The following is a 13,996-nucleotide window of genomic DNA, read 5'->3' as shown; positions in this document are numbered from 1 at the left end:
AATAAACATGAAACTATATGGGTATATATTGAAAATTATTATTTTAACTCAAAAGTTATACTGAAAAGAAATATCTTTGAATATGATAGTGTTTTACATGTTGTGAATAGACACAAGAACAATGAGAAGTCTATTTATAATATCCATATTACTTTGCAGATATTCAAAGTATTTTGTCTTTACTTTGGTGCAGAATAGTATAGATTTAACTTGCTACAGAAACTGTTCAATAATTGGAATTGTGTTTAAAAATTCACAATTTTGTTTCATTTTTAAGACCTCTAAAACTTCTTTGTTATTACTGTGCATCAGTGTGCCTCAGCATCACTTCTTATCTAAAACCGTTATAACTCATTTCCCAGTGGAATATTTGTGGAATTAGAAATATAATAGCTGATACCTGCCTCCTATTATGTTGTTCTTTAGTCGCTAAGTCTTGTCCAAATCTTTTGGGACCCCATGGACTATAACCTGTCAGATTCCTCTGTCAGTGGAATTATCCAGGCAAGAATACTGCAGTGGATTGCCATTTCTTACTCCAGCGGATCCTCCCAATCCAGGGATTGAACCAGTGTCTCCTACGTTGTGGATAGATTCTTTACCACTGTGTCACCTAGGAAGACCAGTAGGCTTAACTATTCTTCCTTAAATCTATCCTGCAACACAGGCAACCTAAAAAGGATCGGTAGTCATTGTACAGTGAGAACTACTACAAATCCCCAACAAAAAGTCAAACAGTCCAATACGGAAATAAATAAAGAATATGAACAAGAAATTGACAGGAGTGAAATGGCCAATGACCTGTAAAAACTAACAAAGGCCACTCATGTTTTCAGAAATGCAAATTAAGTCAATTAGTTATTTTCCTACAAGTGATTTGTGGAACAAATATTATGGTAGAACTATTTCTCTGGAAATGGATCCCTTTTTTCCTTTTTCTTTTTTGCTATTTTTTATTGGAATATATTTGCTTTTCAGTTTGTTAGTGTCTGCTCTATCATGTCATGAATCAACTATTGGTATACATATATCCCCTCCCTTGTGAGCCTTCATCCCATCCCCTGACTCCACCACTCTAGATCCCATCTCTCTAAGATTACCAAGTTTAGCTCCCTGTGTTTAGAGCAGTTTTCTGCCCCTATCTAGTTTACCCATGGTAGTATATACATGGGCTTCCCAGTTAACACAGTGGTAAAGAATCTGCCTGCCAATGCAGGAGATGCAGATTCGATCTCTAGGTTGGGAAGACCCCTGGAGTAGCAAATGAAAACCCATTCCAGTACTTCTGCCTGGAAAACCCCATGGACAGAGGAGCCTGGTGGGTTACGGTCCATGGAGTCACAAAGATGGGCATGTTGAGTGACTGAGCACACATGTGCAGTGTAAACATGTCAGTGCTACTCTCTGAACTTACTCCCTTTCTTCTTCCCTATTTGTATGTCTGTTCTCTATGTTTGCATGTCCATTCCTTCCCTGCAGGTAGGTTCATCAGGACCATTTTTCTAGACTCCATAAATAAGCATTAATATATGATATTTTTACAAGTCTATATCCAGTTATCTGTCAGGCAGAAAGACTTGCGTATGGTCATCATTATATTCTGAATACTTCCACTAGCACTTAAGTGGCTGTCAGTGTACAAACCTACAGCATAGGTATGTATGAGTGATATGGTCACTGGAGTAAACAGGTAGATTATAGGAAATACTGTTGAGTGCTCTCCATGTCACATTACTAGATAAAGAACAAGTTCTAGGAATTACATAGCCTAAGCATGACACTCTCCTTTGGAAATAAAATTAAATATATGTAAATTTATATAACCACAGAGGAAATGATCTTAAAGAATATACTGAATTTCCAATGATAGGAATTTAAATTTTTATTCTCTAAATTTCATTATTTGACAGTCACAATTAATTATGTGACTTTAAAAATAATTGGTGAAATCAACATATTAATTCATGATATTAACTCCTAAGATTCTAATATCATGTTATCAATGTATCAGTTTCATTCAAAAATTGAAATGACTGGAAATTTGGGATAATATCAATATCAAATTAGGGCCTTTTTTAGGACACCTATTTTATGTTTTAAGTATTATAAATAAATATATTACCACATTGTATTTACAATATCAATAGTTGTAAAATCTTAACTCACAAAAATGTCATTACTGTGATTTAAGTATCAATATTTAATGAATTTTTCAATAGCTTAAGTACTTCTGCTGGCATACATCTACACTTAGATTTGTAGTGCTTCTGAGACATAACTGCAAGTACTATGACAGCTCTCCCATTGAGTAATTTCCTCTCTTTTGAACTTTAGTTAAGTCTGGTTGCTCTCTCACAAATGTTTCAGCTTAACTTCCATGGCTCAGTTATGAAATACAACACATTCTGTCTCCATTTTTCTTTCTGTCTCTATCTTTATGTCTACGTCTGTTTATCTTTATCTCTTTCTTTCTCACTTCTCTATCTCCCTACTCCTCATACCCCAAGTTTCCATGATAAATGACCATCTTGTGAAGAGAGACATAGATATGCCTAAGAAGTCCCAGTGGTTCCAGGCTTCCACCAGTTTGACTTCCCAAATCAATCCCTGCTATGTCCTTCAGATGAATACAACCGATCACCACAAGACTCTAACCATCTGAGTCATGATGTAAAAGCATCACTTAGCCAAGCCCAGCCAACACCCACAACTAATTATGAGAGGTAAAATGATTATTGTTGTTCTAAACCAGTATGAAAAGGTATGACCAACCTAGATAGCATATTGAAAAGCAGAGACATTACTTTGCCAACAAAGGTCCATCTAGTCAAGGCTATGGTTTTTCCAGTGGTCATGTATGGATGTGAGAGTTGGACTGTGAAGAAGGCTGAGCGCCGAAGAATTGATGCTTTTGAACTGTGATGTTGGAGAAGACTCTTTAGAGTCCCTTGGACTGCAAGGAGATCCAACCAGTCCATTCTGAAGGAGATCAGCCCTGGGATTTCTTTGGAAGGAATGATGCTAAAGCTGAAACTCCAGTACTTTGGCCACCTCATGCGAAGAGTTGACTCATTGGAAAAGACTCTGATGCTGGGAGGGATTGGGGACAGGAGGAGAAGGGGACGACAGAGGATGAGATGGCTGGATGGCATCACTGACTCGATGGACGTGAGTCTGAGTGAACTCTGGGAGTTGGTGATGGACAGGGAGGCCTGGTGTGCTGCGATTAAGGGGTCTCCAAGAGTCAGACACGACTGAGCGACTGAACCAAACTGAACTGACTGAAGCCAGTATATGTAAGGGCAAATTATACATACTAACAGATCACAGGGACAATAATTATACTTTTGTCATAATATTACAATTAAAATATAACAGTCAATGTTACATTTTGAAAATAACTGTAACCCAGAATTGGGAGCCACCACCATACCATAATGATTTGGAGGTTGCACTTGGAACACAGATAGCCAAAATTTAAGTCCCTGCAAAACTATTACAGAGTTATGTGGGGTGGGCAAGTTAATCACTGACATTATTTCAGCTGTTCAGTGAAATACAGATTAGGTAGTTGCATTAACTGAGCCTCCCATTTGGTGCAGTGGTAAAGAATTCACCTGCCCGTGCAGGAGACACGGGTTCTATCCCTGAGTCAGGAAGATCCCCTGGAGGAGGAAATAGCAACCCACTCTGTTTCCTTGCCTGGAAAATTCCATGGACAGAGGAGCCTGGTGGGCTACAGTCCATGAGGTCCCAGAGAGTTGGACACAACAGTGCTATGCACACAATTGGTATTAACTAACTCGTGAGGTTGATGAAAGGCTGAATGTGCTAACATTGTTAAGCAGTAAAAATAATTGCTGTATAAAGTGAAATGCAATTTGCATTAACTATTATCATTTAAATGCATAGGAAAATTTCCATTTTTTAGTCTTCCCATATACATGATGTATTTTTAAATATAACATGTTTCAAATGTAAATGAAAATAACAACATTTCCTATTAAAGATGTAGGAATTAAATTTATGGTACAGGATTGGATTAAGATGGTGGAATAAGAAGACAGTGAATCACCTCGCCCCATAAACATATCAACAATTCACCTTTATGTGGAACAATTCACACAGGAAACTAATTGGAAACTGGAAAAACTCTTTAACAACTAATGATATAATAAAGATTACCATGTAACTGGGTAAGATGGATAAAAACGTAGGTTTGGGTCTTCTGCCCCTTGGAATGGATCTGAAAGGAAGAGAAGGTTTACAGAGATAGACTCTTACCCTGGGGATTATGTAAGTGGAGCCATAGAGTGTACATCCCAGTCCTGAGGTCTTATGTGGAGGAGACAAGCCCTTTAGGCTGCTGAGACAGATAGAAGGGCTAGAGAAGCTTAGAATCTGTTCTCAAAGAGTGCACATGTGCTGGCTTGCCAACAAACAGGGTAGGGAAGCTTTGTGCTGATAGTTGCTGCCTCACTGCACTCCCAATCCAAGCTGGTATATGTCAATTATAAAGATATATGCACCTAACATCAGAGATCAAAATACACGAAGCAAAATATATTGAAGGAAAAGAGACTTCCCACGTGCCCAGTAGTTAGGAATCTGGCTGCCAGTGCAGAGGACACCGGTTCAAACCCTGGTCAGGGAAGATCCTACATACCACGGAGGAACTAAGCCTGTGGTCCACAACTACTGACCCTGCACTCTAGAGTCCACAAAGTGCACTACTGAAGCCCAAGCACCCCAGAGGTCATGCTCCACAACAGGAGAGATTACCATAATGAGAAGCCTGCACACCACAACCAGAGAGTAACCCCCGCTCACCACAACTAGAGAAAGACCCAGTGCAGCCAAAAGGAAATAAATAAATTTGGAGCTTCTCTAGTGGCTCAGACAAAGAAGGCAATGGCAACCCACTCCAGTACTCTTGCCTGGAAAATCCCATGGATGGAGGAGCCTGGTAGGCTGCAGGACCTCTGCAGTCCATGGGGTTGAGAAGAGTCGGATACAACTGAGCGACTTCACTTACACTTTTCACTTTTCACTTTCATGCATTGGAGAAGGAAATGGCAACCCACTCCAGTGTTCTTGCCTGGAGAAAATCAGGGACGGGAGAGCCTGGTGGGCTTCCGTCTATGGGGTCGCACAGAGTCGGACACGACTGAAGCAACTTAGCAGCAGCAGCGGCAGCAGTAGCTCAGATGGTAAGGAATCTGCCTGCAGTGCAGGAGACTCGGGTTTGATCCCTGAGTCCAGAAGAACCCCTGGAGAAAGGAATGGCTACCCACTCCAATATTCTTGCCTGGAGAATTCCATGGTCAGAGGAGCCTGGTGGTCTACAGTCCATGGAGTTGGACATGACTGATTAACTGACACTGAAGCCCAAGCGTGCTAGAGTCCATGCCTCACAACAAGAAAAGCCACCAAAATAGAAACCTGCATACCACAACTGGAGAGTAGCCCCTGCTCAGCACAACTAGAGAATCCAGCATAGCCAAATATAAAGAAATTAATAAATCTACAAAAAGAGATCTTAAAAGAGAAACAGACAACCCAACATTAATATTTGGATGCTATATTGCTTTATGTTCAGTAACAGTTATAAAACTAGACAGAAGATGAACTAGGAAATGGAAAACCTCAATAATGCTATAAACTAACTAGGTTAAAGAGATATCTGCAGAATACCCCATTCAAAATGGGTAACATATGCAATCTACTCAAGTGCACATAACGTTTTCTAAGATAAGCTGTCACTAGGGAATAAAAAAATCTCAATAAACTTAAAACAACTCAAATCATATGATGTATAGTCTCTGGCCAAAACAGAATGACAATAAAAATCAATACCAAAAACAAAATTTCAGAAGCGTACAAACACATGGCAATTTTCCAATATATTCCAAAAATAAATGAATCACATATGAAAACATAATTAAAATTAAAAAAAAAAATTTAAGAACAATTGGCTCAGGTGGTAGACTCTGTCTGCAATTACAGGAGAACCTCATGATCCTTTGGTCAGGAAGATCCCCTGAAGAAGGGAGTTGCAACCCACTCCAGTATTCCTGTCTGGAGAATCCCATGGACAGAGGAGCCTGGAGAACTACAGTCCATGGGGTCACAAAGAGTCAGACATGACTGAGTGACTAATACACACACACACAAGAAAATGCAAAACATAACAAAACTTATCAGAATGTATTAAGAGGGACATTTACAACTCTGATTTCTTAGAAATGTTACTGATAGTTTCCTTTCTTTTGTAACTGTTTTTCTGATTTCTATTTCATTTATTTTACTCAGATATTTAACATTTCCTTCTTTATACTAAATTCTTCTCTTTTTTCAACTCCTCATGTTTCAGGGTAGGATATTTGAGTTTTTTTTCTTAATATGTACATTTATTACCGTAAGCATATCATATTACTCCTTCCTGTATCTCATACATTTTGGCATTTTTTGTTTTCATTTTCATTTGTTTCAAGATATTTCTTATTACTTACTTCCCTTTTTATTTCTTCTTTTACTCATTGGTTGTTCAAGAGGGCATTGTTTAATTTACACTTGAATTTTCCAGTTTTTCTTCTTTTGTATGATTTCTAGTTTCAGATCATTCATTATTTCCATTATTTTCTTATTGATTCTCTGCCTAGATGATTTCTCTGTTGTTGAAAGTGGGATATTGAAGTCTTTTATTATTATTGCTTTGCTATTTTTCCCTTCAGATCTGTGACTTTTTTTTAGACCATATTCAGGTGCTTCTATACTGGGAGTATATATTAACATAGTTATACACTTTCATAAAATTGACCCTTTTACCATTACATAATGGCCTTCTTTGTCTCATGTTAGAGCTCTTGACTTAAAGCCTATTTTGTCTGATAGAAGTTACTCTCAATTTCTTTTGGTTTTCCTTTGCATGGAATATCTTTATTTATAATTTCATTATTAGACTATGAGTATCCTTAAAACTTCAAAGAAGGCAATGGCAACCCACTCCAGTACTCTTGCCTAGAAAATCCCATGGACTGAGGAGCCTGGTAGTCTGCAGTCCATGGGGTCGCTAGGAGTCAGACACGACTGAGCGAATTCACTTTCACTTTTCACTTTCATGCATTGGAGAAAGAAATGGCAACCCACTCCAGTGTTCTTGCCTGGAGAATCCCAGGGACAGGGGAGCCTGGTGGGCTGCCATCTATGGGGTCATACAGAGTCGGGAGCCACTGAAGTGACTTAGCAGCAGCATCCTTAAGACCTAAGTGAGTCTCTTATAAGCAGCATATAGTTGAATCTTGCTTAGTCTTTTTTTTTTTTTTTTTGACCTATTCAGCCACTCAATATCTTTTGATTGAACAATTTCGTCTCAGTGAGTAAGTTCAGTTTAGTTGTTCAGTCCTGTGTTTGCGACTCCATGAACCACAGCATGCCAGGATGCCTTATCCATTACCAACTCCCTAAGTCCACCCAAACCCATGTCCATTGAGTCAGTGATGCCATCCAACCATCTCATCCTCTGTCGTCCCCTTCTCCTCTTGCCCTCAATCTTTCCCAGCATCAGGGTCTTTTCAAATGAGTCAACTCTTCGCATCAGGTGGCCTAAGTATTGGAGTTTCAGCTTTAACATCAGTCCTTCCAATGAACACCCAGGACTGATCTCCTTTAGGATAGACTGGTTGGACCTCCTTGCAGTCCAAGGTAGACTCTCAAGAGTTTTCTTCAACACTATAGTTCAAAACCATCAATTCTTCGGCGCTCAGATTTCTTTATAGTCCAACTCTCACATCTGTACATGACCACAGGAAAAACCATAGCCTTGATTAGACTGACCTTTGTTGACAAAGTAATGCTCTACTTTTTAATCTGCTGCCTAGGTTGATCATAACTTTCCTTCCAAGGAGTAAGCATCTTTTAATTTCATGGCTGCAATCACCATCTGCAGTGATTTTGGGGCCCAGAAAATAAAGTCAGCCACTGTTTCCACTGTTCCCCATCTATTTGCCATGAAGTGATGGGACTGGATGCCATGATCTTCGTTTTCTGAATGTTGAGCTTTAAGCCAACTTTTTCCACTCTCCTCTTTCACTTTCATCAAGAGGCTTTTTAATTCCTCTTCACTTTCTGCCATAAGGGTTTTGTAATCTGCATATCTGAGCTTATTGATATTTCTCCTGGATACCTTGATTCCAGCTTATACTTCCTCTAGCCCAGCATTTCTCATTTTGTATTCTGTATATAAGTTAAATAAGCAAGGTGACAATATACAGCCTTGATGTACTCCCTTTCCTATTTGGAACTAGTCTATTGTTCCATGTCCAGTTCTAACTGTTGCTTCCTGATCTGCATACAGATTTCTCAAGAGGCAGGTCAGGTGGTCTCGTATTCCCATCTCTTTCAGAATTTTCCACAGTTTATTGTGATCCACAGCATCAAAGGCTTTGGCATAGTCAATAAAGCAGAAATAGATGTTTTTCTGGAACTCTCTTGCATTTTCCATGATCCAGCAGATGCCGGCAATTTGATCTCTGGTTCCTCTGCCTTTTCTCAAACCAGCTTGAACATCTGGAAGTTCATGGTTCACATATTTAGTCTACTTATATTAAATTGAGTCTACTTATATTAAGTAGAGAGGAGCAACCCCACATCCAAGGAGCAGTGGCTGCGCAGGCACAGAAGGGCTGAGAGGAGCTACTCTGCATTCAAGGTCAGGAGGGATGGCTGTGAGGAGATACCCCTCATCCAAGGTAAGGAGCAGAGGCTGCACTTTGCTGGGGCAGCCGTGAAGTGATATCCTACGTCCAAGGTAAGAGAAACCCAAGTATGATGGTAGGTGTTGCAAGAGGCAACAGAAGGCAGAAACACTGAAACCATAATCACAGAAAACTTGCCAATCTGATCACACGGACCACAGCCTTGTCCTACTCAATGAAATTAAACCATGCCGTGTGGGGCCACTCAAGACGGGTGGGTCATGGTGGTGAGGTCTGACAGAATGTGGTCCACTGGAGAAGGCAATGGCAAATCACTTCAGTATTTTTGCCTTGAGAACCCCATGAACAGTATGAAAAGGCAAAATAATAGGATACTGAAAAAGGAACTCCCCGGGTCGGTAGGTGCCCAATATGCTGCTGGAGATCAGTGGAGAAATAACTCCAGAAAGAATGAAGGGATGGAGCCAAAATAAAAACAATACCCAGTTGTGGATGTAAGTGGTGATAGAAACAAAGTCTGATGCTGTAAAGAGCAATATTGCATAGGAACCTGGAATGTTAGGCCCATGAATCAAGGCAAATTGGAAGTATTCAAAAAGGAGATGGCAAAAGTGAACATCGACATTCTAGGAATCAGCGAACTAAAATGGACTGAATCGGTGAATTTAACTCCGATGACCATTATAGCTACTACTGTGGGCAGGAATCCCTTAGAAGAAATGGAGTAGCCATCATGGTCAACAAAAGAATCCGAAATGTAGTACTTGGATGCAATCTCAAAAACGACAGAATGATCTCTGTTCGTTTCCATGGCAAACCATTCAATATCACAGTAATCCAAGTCTATGTGTCAACCAGTAAAGCTGAAGAAGCTGAAGTTGAACGGTTCTGTGAAGACTTACAAGACCTTCTAGAACTAACACCCAAAAAAGATGTACTTTTCATTATAGGGAACTGGAATGCAAAAGTAGGAAGTCAAGAAACACCTGGAGTAACAGGCAAATTTGGCCTTGGAATATGGAATGAAGCAAGGCAAAGGCTAATAGAGTTTTGACAAAAGAACACACGGGTCATAGCAAACACCCTCTTCCAACAACACAAGAGAAGACTCTAACATGGACATCACCAGATGGTCAACACTGATTGATTATATTCTTTGCAGCCAAAGATGGAGAAGCTCTATACAGTCAGCAAAAACAAGACCAGGAGCTGACTGTGGCTCAGGTCATGAACTCCTTATTGCCAAATTCAGGCTTAAATTGAAGAAAGTAGGGAAAACCACTAGACCATTCAGGTATGACCTAAATCAAATCCCTTATGATTATACAGTGGAAGTGAGAAATAGAATTAATGGAATAGATCTGATAGATAGAGTGCCTGATGAACTATGGACTGAGGTTTGTAACATTGTACAGGAGACAGGGATCAAGACCATCCCCATGGAAAAGAAATGCAAAAAAGCAAAATGGGTGTCTGGGGAGGCCTTACAAATAGCTGTGAAAAGAAGAGAAGTGAAAGACAAAGAAGAAAAGGAAAGATATCAGCATCTGAATGCAGAGTTCCAAAGAATAGCAAGGAGAGATAAGAAAGCCTTCCTCAGCGACCAATGCCAAGAGATAGAGGAAAACAATAAAGTGGGAAAGACTAGAGAGCTCTTCAAGAAAATTAAAGATACCAAGGGAACATATCATGCAAAGATGGGCTCGATAAAGGACAGAAATGGTATGGACCTAACAGAAGCAGAAGATATTAAGAATAGGTGGCAAGAATACACAGAAGAACTATACAAAAAAGATCTTCATGACCCAGATAATCACGATGGTGTGATCACTCACATTCACCTAGAGCCAGACATCCTGGAATGTGAAGTCAAGTGGACCTTAGAAAGCATCACTACAAACAAAGTTAGTGGAGGTGATGGAAGTGCAGTTGAGCTATTTCAAATTCTGAAAGACGATGCTGTGAAAGTGCTGCACTCAATATGCCAGCAAATTTGGAAAACTCAGCAGTGGCCACAGAACTGGAAAAGGTCAGTTTTAATTCCAATCCCAAAGAAAGGCAATGCCAAAGAATGCTCAAACTACCACACAATTGTACTCATCTCACGTGCTAGTAAAGTACTGCTCAAAAGTCTCCAAGCCAGGCTTCAGCAATATGTGAACCATTAACTTCCAGATGCTCAAGCTGATTTTTTGAAAAGGCAGAGGAAACAGATCAAATTGCCAACATCTGCTGGGTCATGGAAAAACTGAGAGAGTTACAGAAAAACATCTATTTCTGCTTTATTGACTATGCCAAAGCCTGTGATGGTGTGGATCACAGTAAACTGTGGAAAATTCTGAAAGAGATGGAAATACCAGACCACCTGACCTGCCTCTTGAGAAACCTATATGCAGGTCAGGAAGCAACAGTAAGTACTGGACATGGAACAACAGACTGGTTCCAAATAGGAAATGGAGTACATCAAGGATGTATACTGTCACCCTGCTTATTTAACTTCTATGCAGAGTCATCATGAGAAATGCTGGGCTGGAAGAAGCACAAGCGGAAATCAAGATTGCCAGGAGAAATATCAATAACCTCAGATATGCAGATGACGCAACCCTTATGGCAGAAAGTGAAGAGGAACTGAAAATCCTCTTGATGAAAGTAAAAGAGGAGAGTGACAAAGTTGGCTTAAAGCTCAACATTCAGAAAACTAAGATCATGGCATCTGGTCCCATCACTTCATGGGAAATATATGGGGAAACAGTGGAAACAGTGTCAGACTTTATTTTGGGGGGCCCCAAAATCACTGCAAATGATGATAGCAGCCATGAAATTAAGATGCTTACTCCTTGGAAGGAAAGTTATGACCAACCTAGATAGCATATTCAAAAGCAGAGACTTTACTTTGCCAACAAAGGTCCATCTAGTCAGGGCTATGGTTTTTCCAGTGGTCATGTTTGGATGTGAGAGTTAGATTATGAAGAAAGCTGAGTGCTAAGAATTGATGCTTTTGAACTGTTGTGTTGGAGAAGACTCTTGAGAGTCCCTTGGACTGCAAGGAGATCCAACCAGTCCATTCTTAAGGAGATAAGTCCTGTGTGTTCTTTGGAAGGACTGATGTTAAAGCTGAAACTCCAATCTTTGACCACCTCATGCGAAGAGTTGACTCATTGGAAAAGAATCTGATGCTGGGAGGGACTGGCAGTATGAGGAGAAGGGGACGATAGAGGATGAGATGATTGGATGGCATCACTGATTCGATGGACATGAATTTGAGTGAATTTCCGGAGTTGGTGATGGACAGGGAGGCCCGGCGTGCTGCAATTCACGGAGTCGAAAAGAGTCGGACATGATTGAGTGACTGAACTGACTGAACTGAACTTATATTAAAATAATTATTAACAGATGTCATCATTTTGTGTATTGATTTCAGATTCTTTTGTAATTACTTCTTTCTCTCTTGCTGTTTTACTTTGTAAGTTGATGTTTTGGGAGAAGTGTGCTTTTATTGTTTTATCACTTGTATAGTTATTATGTTTCTGCTTTATTATTACCAAAAAGCTCTCATAAAATGTCTTACAGTAAAACATTCTAATTTAAAAATAATCTATTCCATATAAAAATTCTAAATGTTTACTGGCACCCTCCACATTTTATGTTATTAATGTCTCACTTAAAATATTGTTGTACTTTTTATTCATTAATAAAATATTGTAGATACAGATTTTTAAATATATTTCTGTTTTTAATCTATATGGTAGAGTTTATTTATTTATTTATTATTGCAGTATTAGAGCATTCTGTGTTGCATTATATTTTTATCTTTACCCTTAAGTTTTATGTTGTCATATGTTTTCATGGTACTAATTAACGTCTTTTTGTTTCAGCTTGAAGAACCTCATAAAGCATTTCTTCTAAGCCAGGTCCAATGTCAATGAATTCCTTCAGTTTTTGTTTGTCAGGAGAATTATTTATCTTTCATTTCTGAAGGGCGAATTGGTGAACAAGGGATTCTTGGTTGATGGTATTCTCTTTGAGTACAACATACACTTTCTTCTGGCCTAAAAGGTCCTACAGAGAAATCTACTGATGATTTCATCAGTCTTCCCTTGCATATGATTAGCTTTTTTTTTTTCCTTGATGCTTCCTAAATTCTATATTTCTCAATTCTGAGTGCCTGGTTATAATGCTTTTAAATGAAGAGTTCCTTGGATTGAATCTGTTTGGGGATATTTGGACTTCATGTACTTAGATGCCCACAGCTTTCCACAGATTTGGGAAATTTCATCCATTAACTATTTAAATTAATTTTCTGCCTGCTTTCTCCCTCTTCTCCTGGTATTCCTATAATATGAATACTCCTTCCTTGATAGTGTCCCACAGTTCATGCAGGTTTACATCTTTTTCATTATACTTACTTTTTTTCCCCATCTCTGGATAATATCAAGAGATCTGTCACCAAATTTGAGTATTCTTCCTTCTATTAATTCTTGGTGACTCTACTGTTGAAGCTCTTCATTAGACTTTAATTCATTGTAATAATTTAAGGGTTAAAGTTAGAGATAGCAATTCTATTCTTTAATTCATTGTATTCTTCAGCTCTATAATTTATGTTTAGTTGGTTTTATAAGTCCTTTCTCATTTTTAAACTTTTTATTTGCTCATGCTTTGTTTTTCCTGATTTTATTGAATTGTCTATGTCCTATAAAATGTCACATATCTTCCTTAAAATAATTGCTTTGAATTATTTTCTGGTAACTCATAGATCTCCATTTCTTTGAGGTCTATTACTAGCAAATTGTCACTTTGGTGATGTTAATTTTCTTTGTTTTTCCACTTTTCTCATTGCTTTTGATGATGTCTTTGTATTAGAGGTAATTGTCACCTTCTCCAGCCTTTCTGAACTCAACTTTTTGGGGGGGAAGATTTTCACCTCAAATTGGCTGTGAGGGTGCTAGGTGAGTGGGATGTAATATCTTTGTTCTCAGGAGTGCATGACTGCATAATTTCTCTGCATCTCCATCAGCATAGATCAACATCTGTGCAGACTGCATGGGTCTTCTGTGACCAAAGCTAGAGAGTTCCCACAGGTAGTGGTAGTGTTGGCTAGGGCCATTGAAGTGCTTGGCAATAAAGGCTTCTGAGGTCCTACTGTTCTCCTCTTTGGCCCATGGAAGTTAACTGTAGCTGAGAAGATACAAATTGGCACTCAGAAAGGCAGTGGAGCCAAAGACCTTAGGTCAGGCTGATGTGGAACAACTGTATCACTTTGTCCCTGAGGTACAACTGTA

Source organism: Bos taurus, chromosome 6 (assembly GCF_002263795.3).
Source record: "Bos taurus isolate L1 Dominette 01449 registration number 42190680 breed Hereford chromosome 6, ARS-UCD2.0, whole genome shotgun sequence".
Lineage (NCBI taxonomy): Eukaryota > Metazoa > Chordata > Mammalia > Artiodactyla > Bovidae > Bos > Bos taurus.
The sequence above is the reverse complement of the archived record's forward strand: the minus strand, read 5'-3'. Positions refer to the sequence as shown.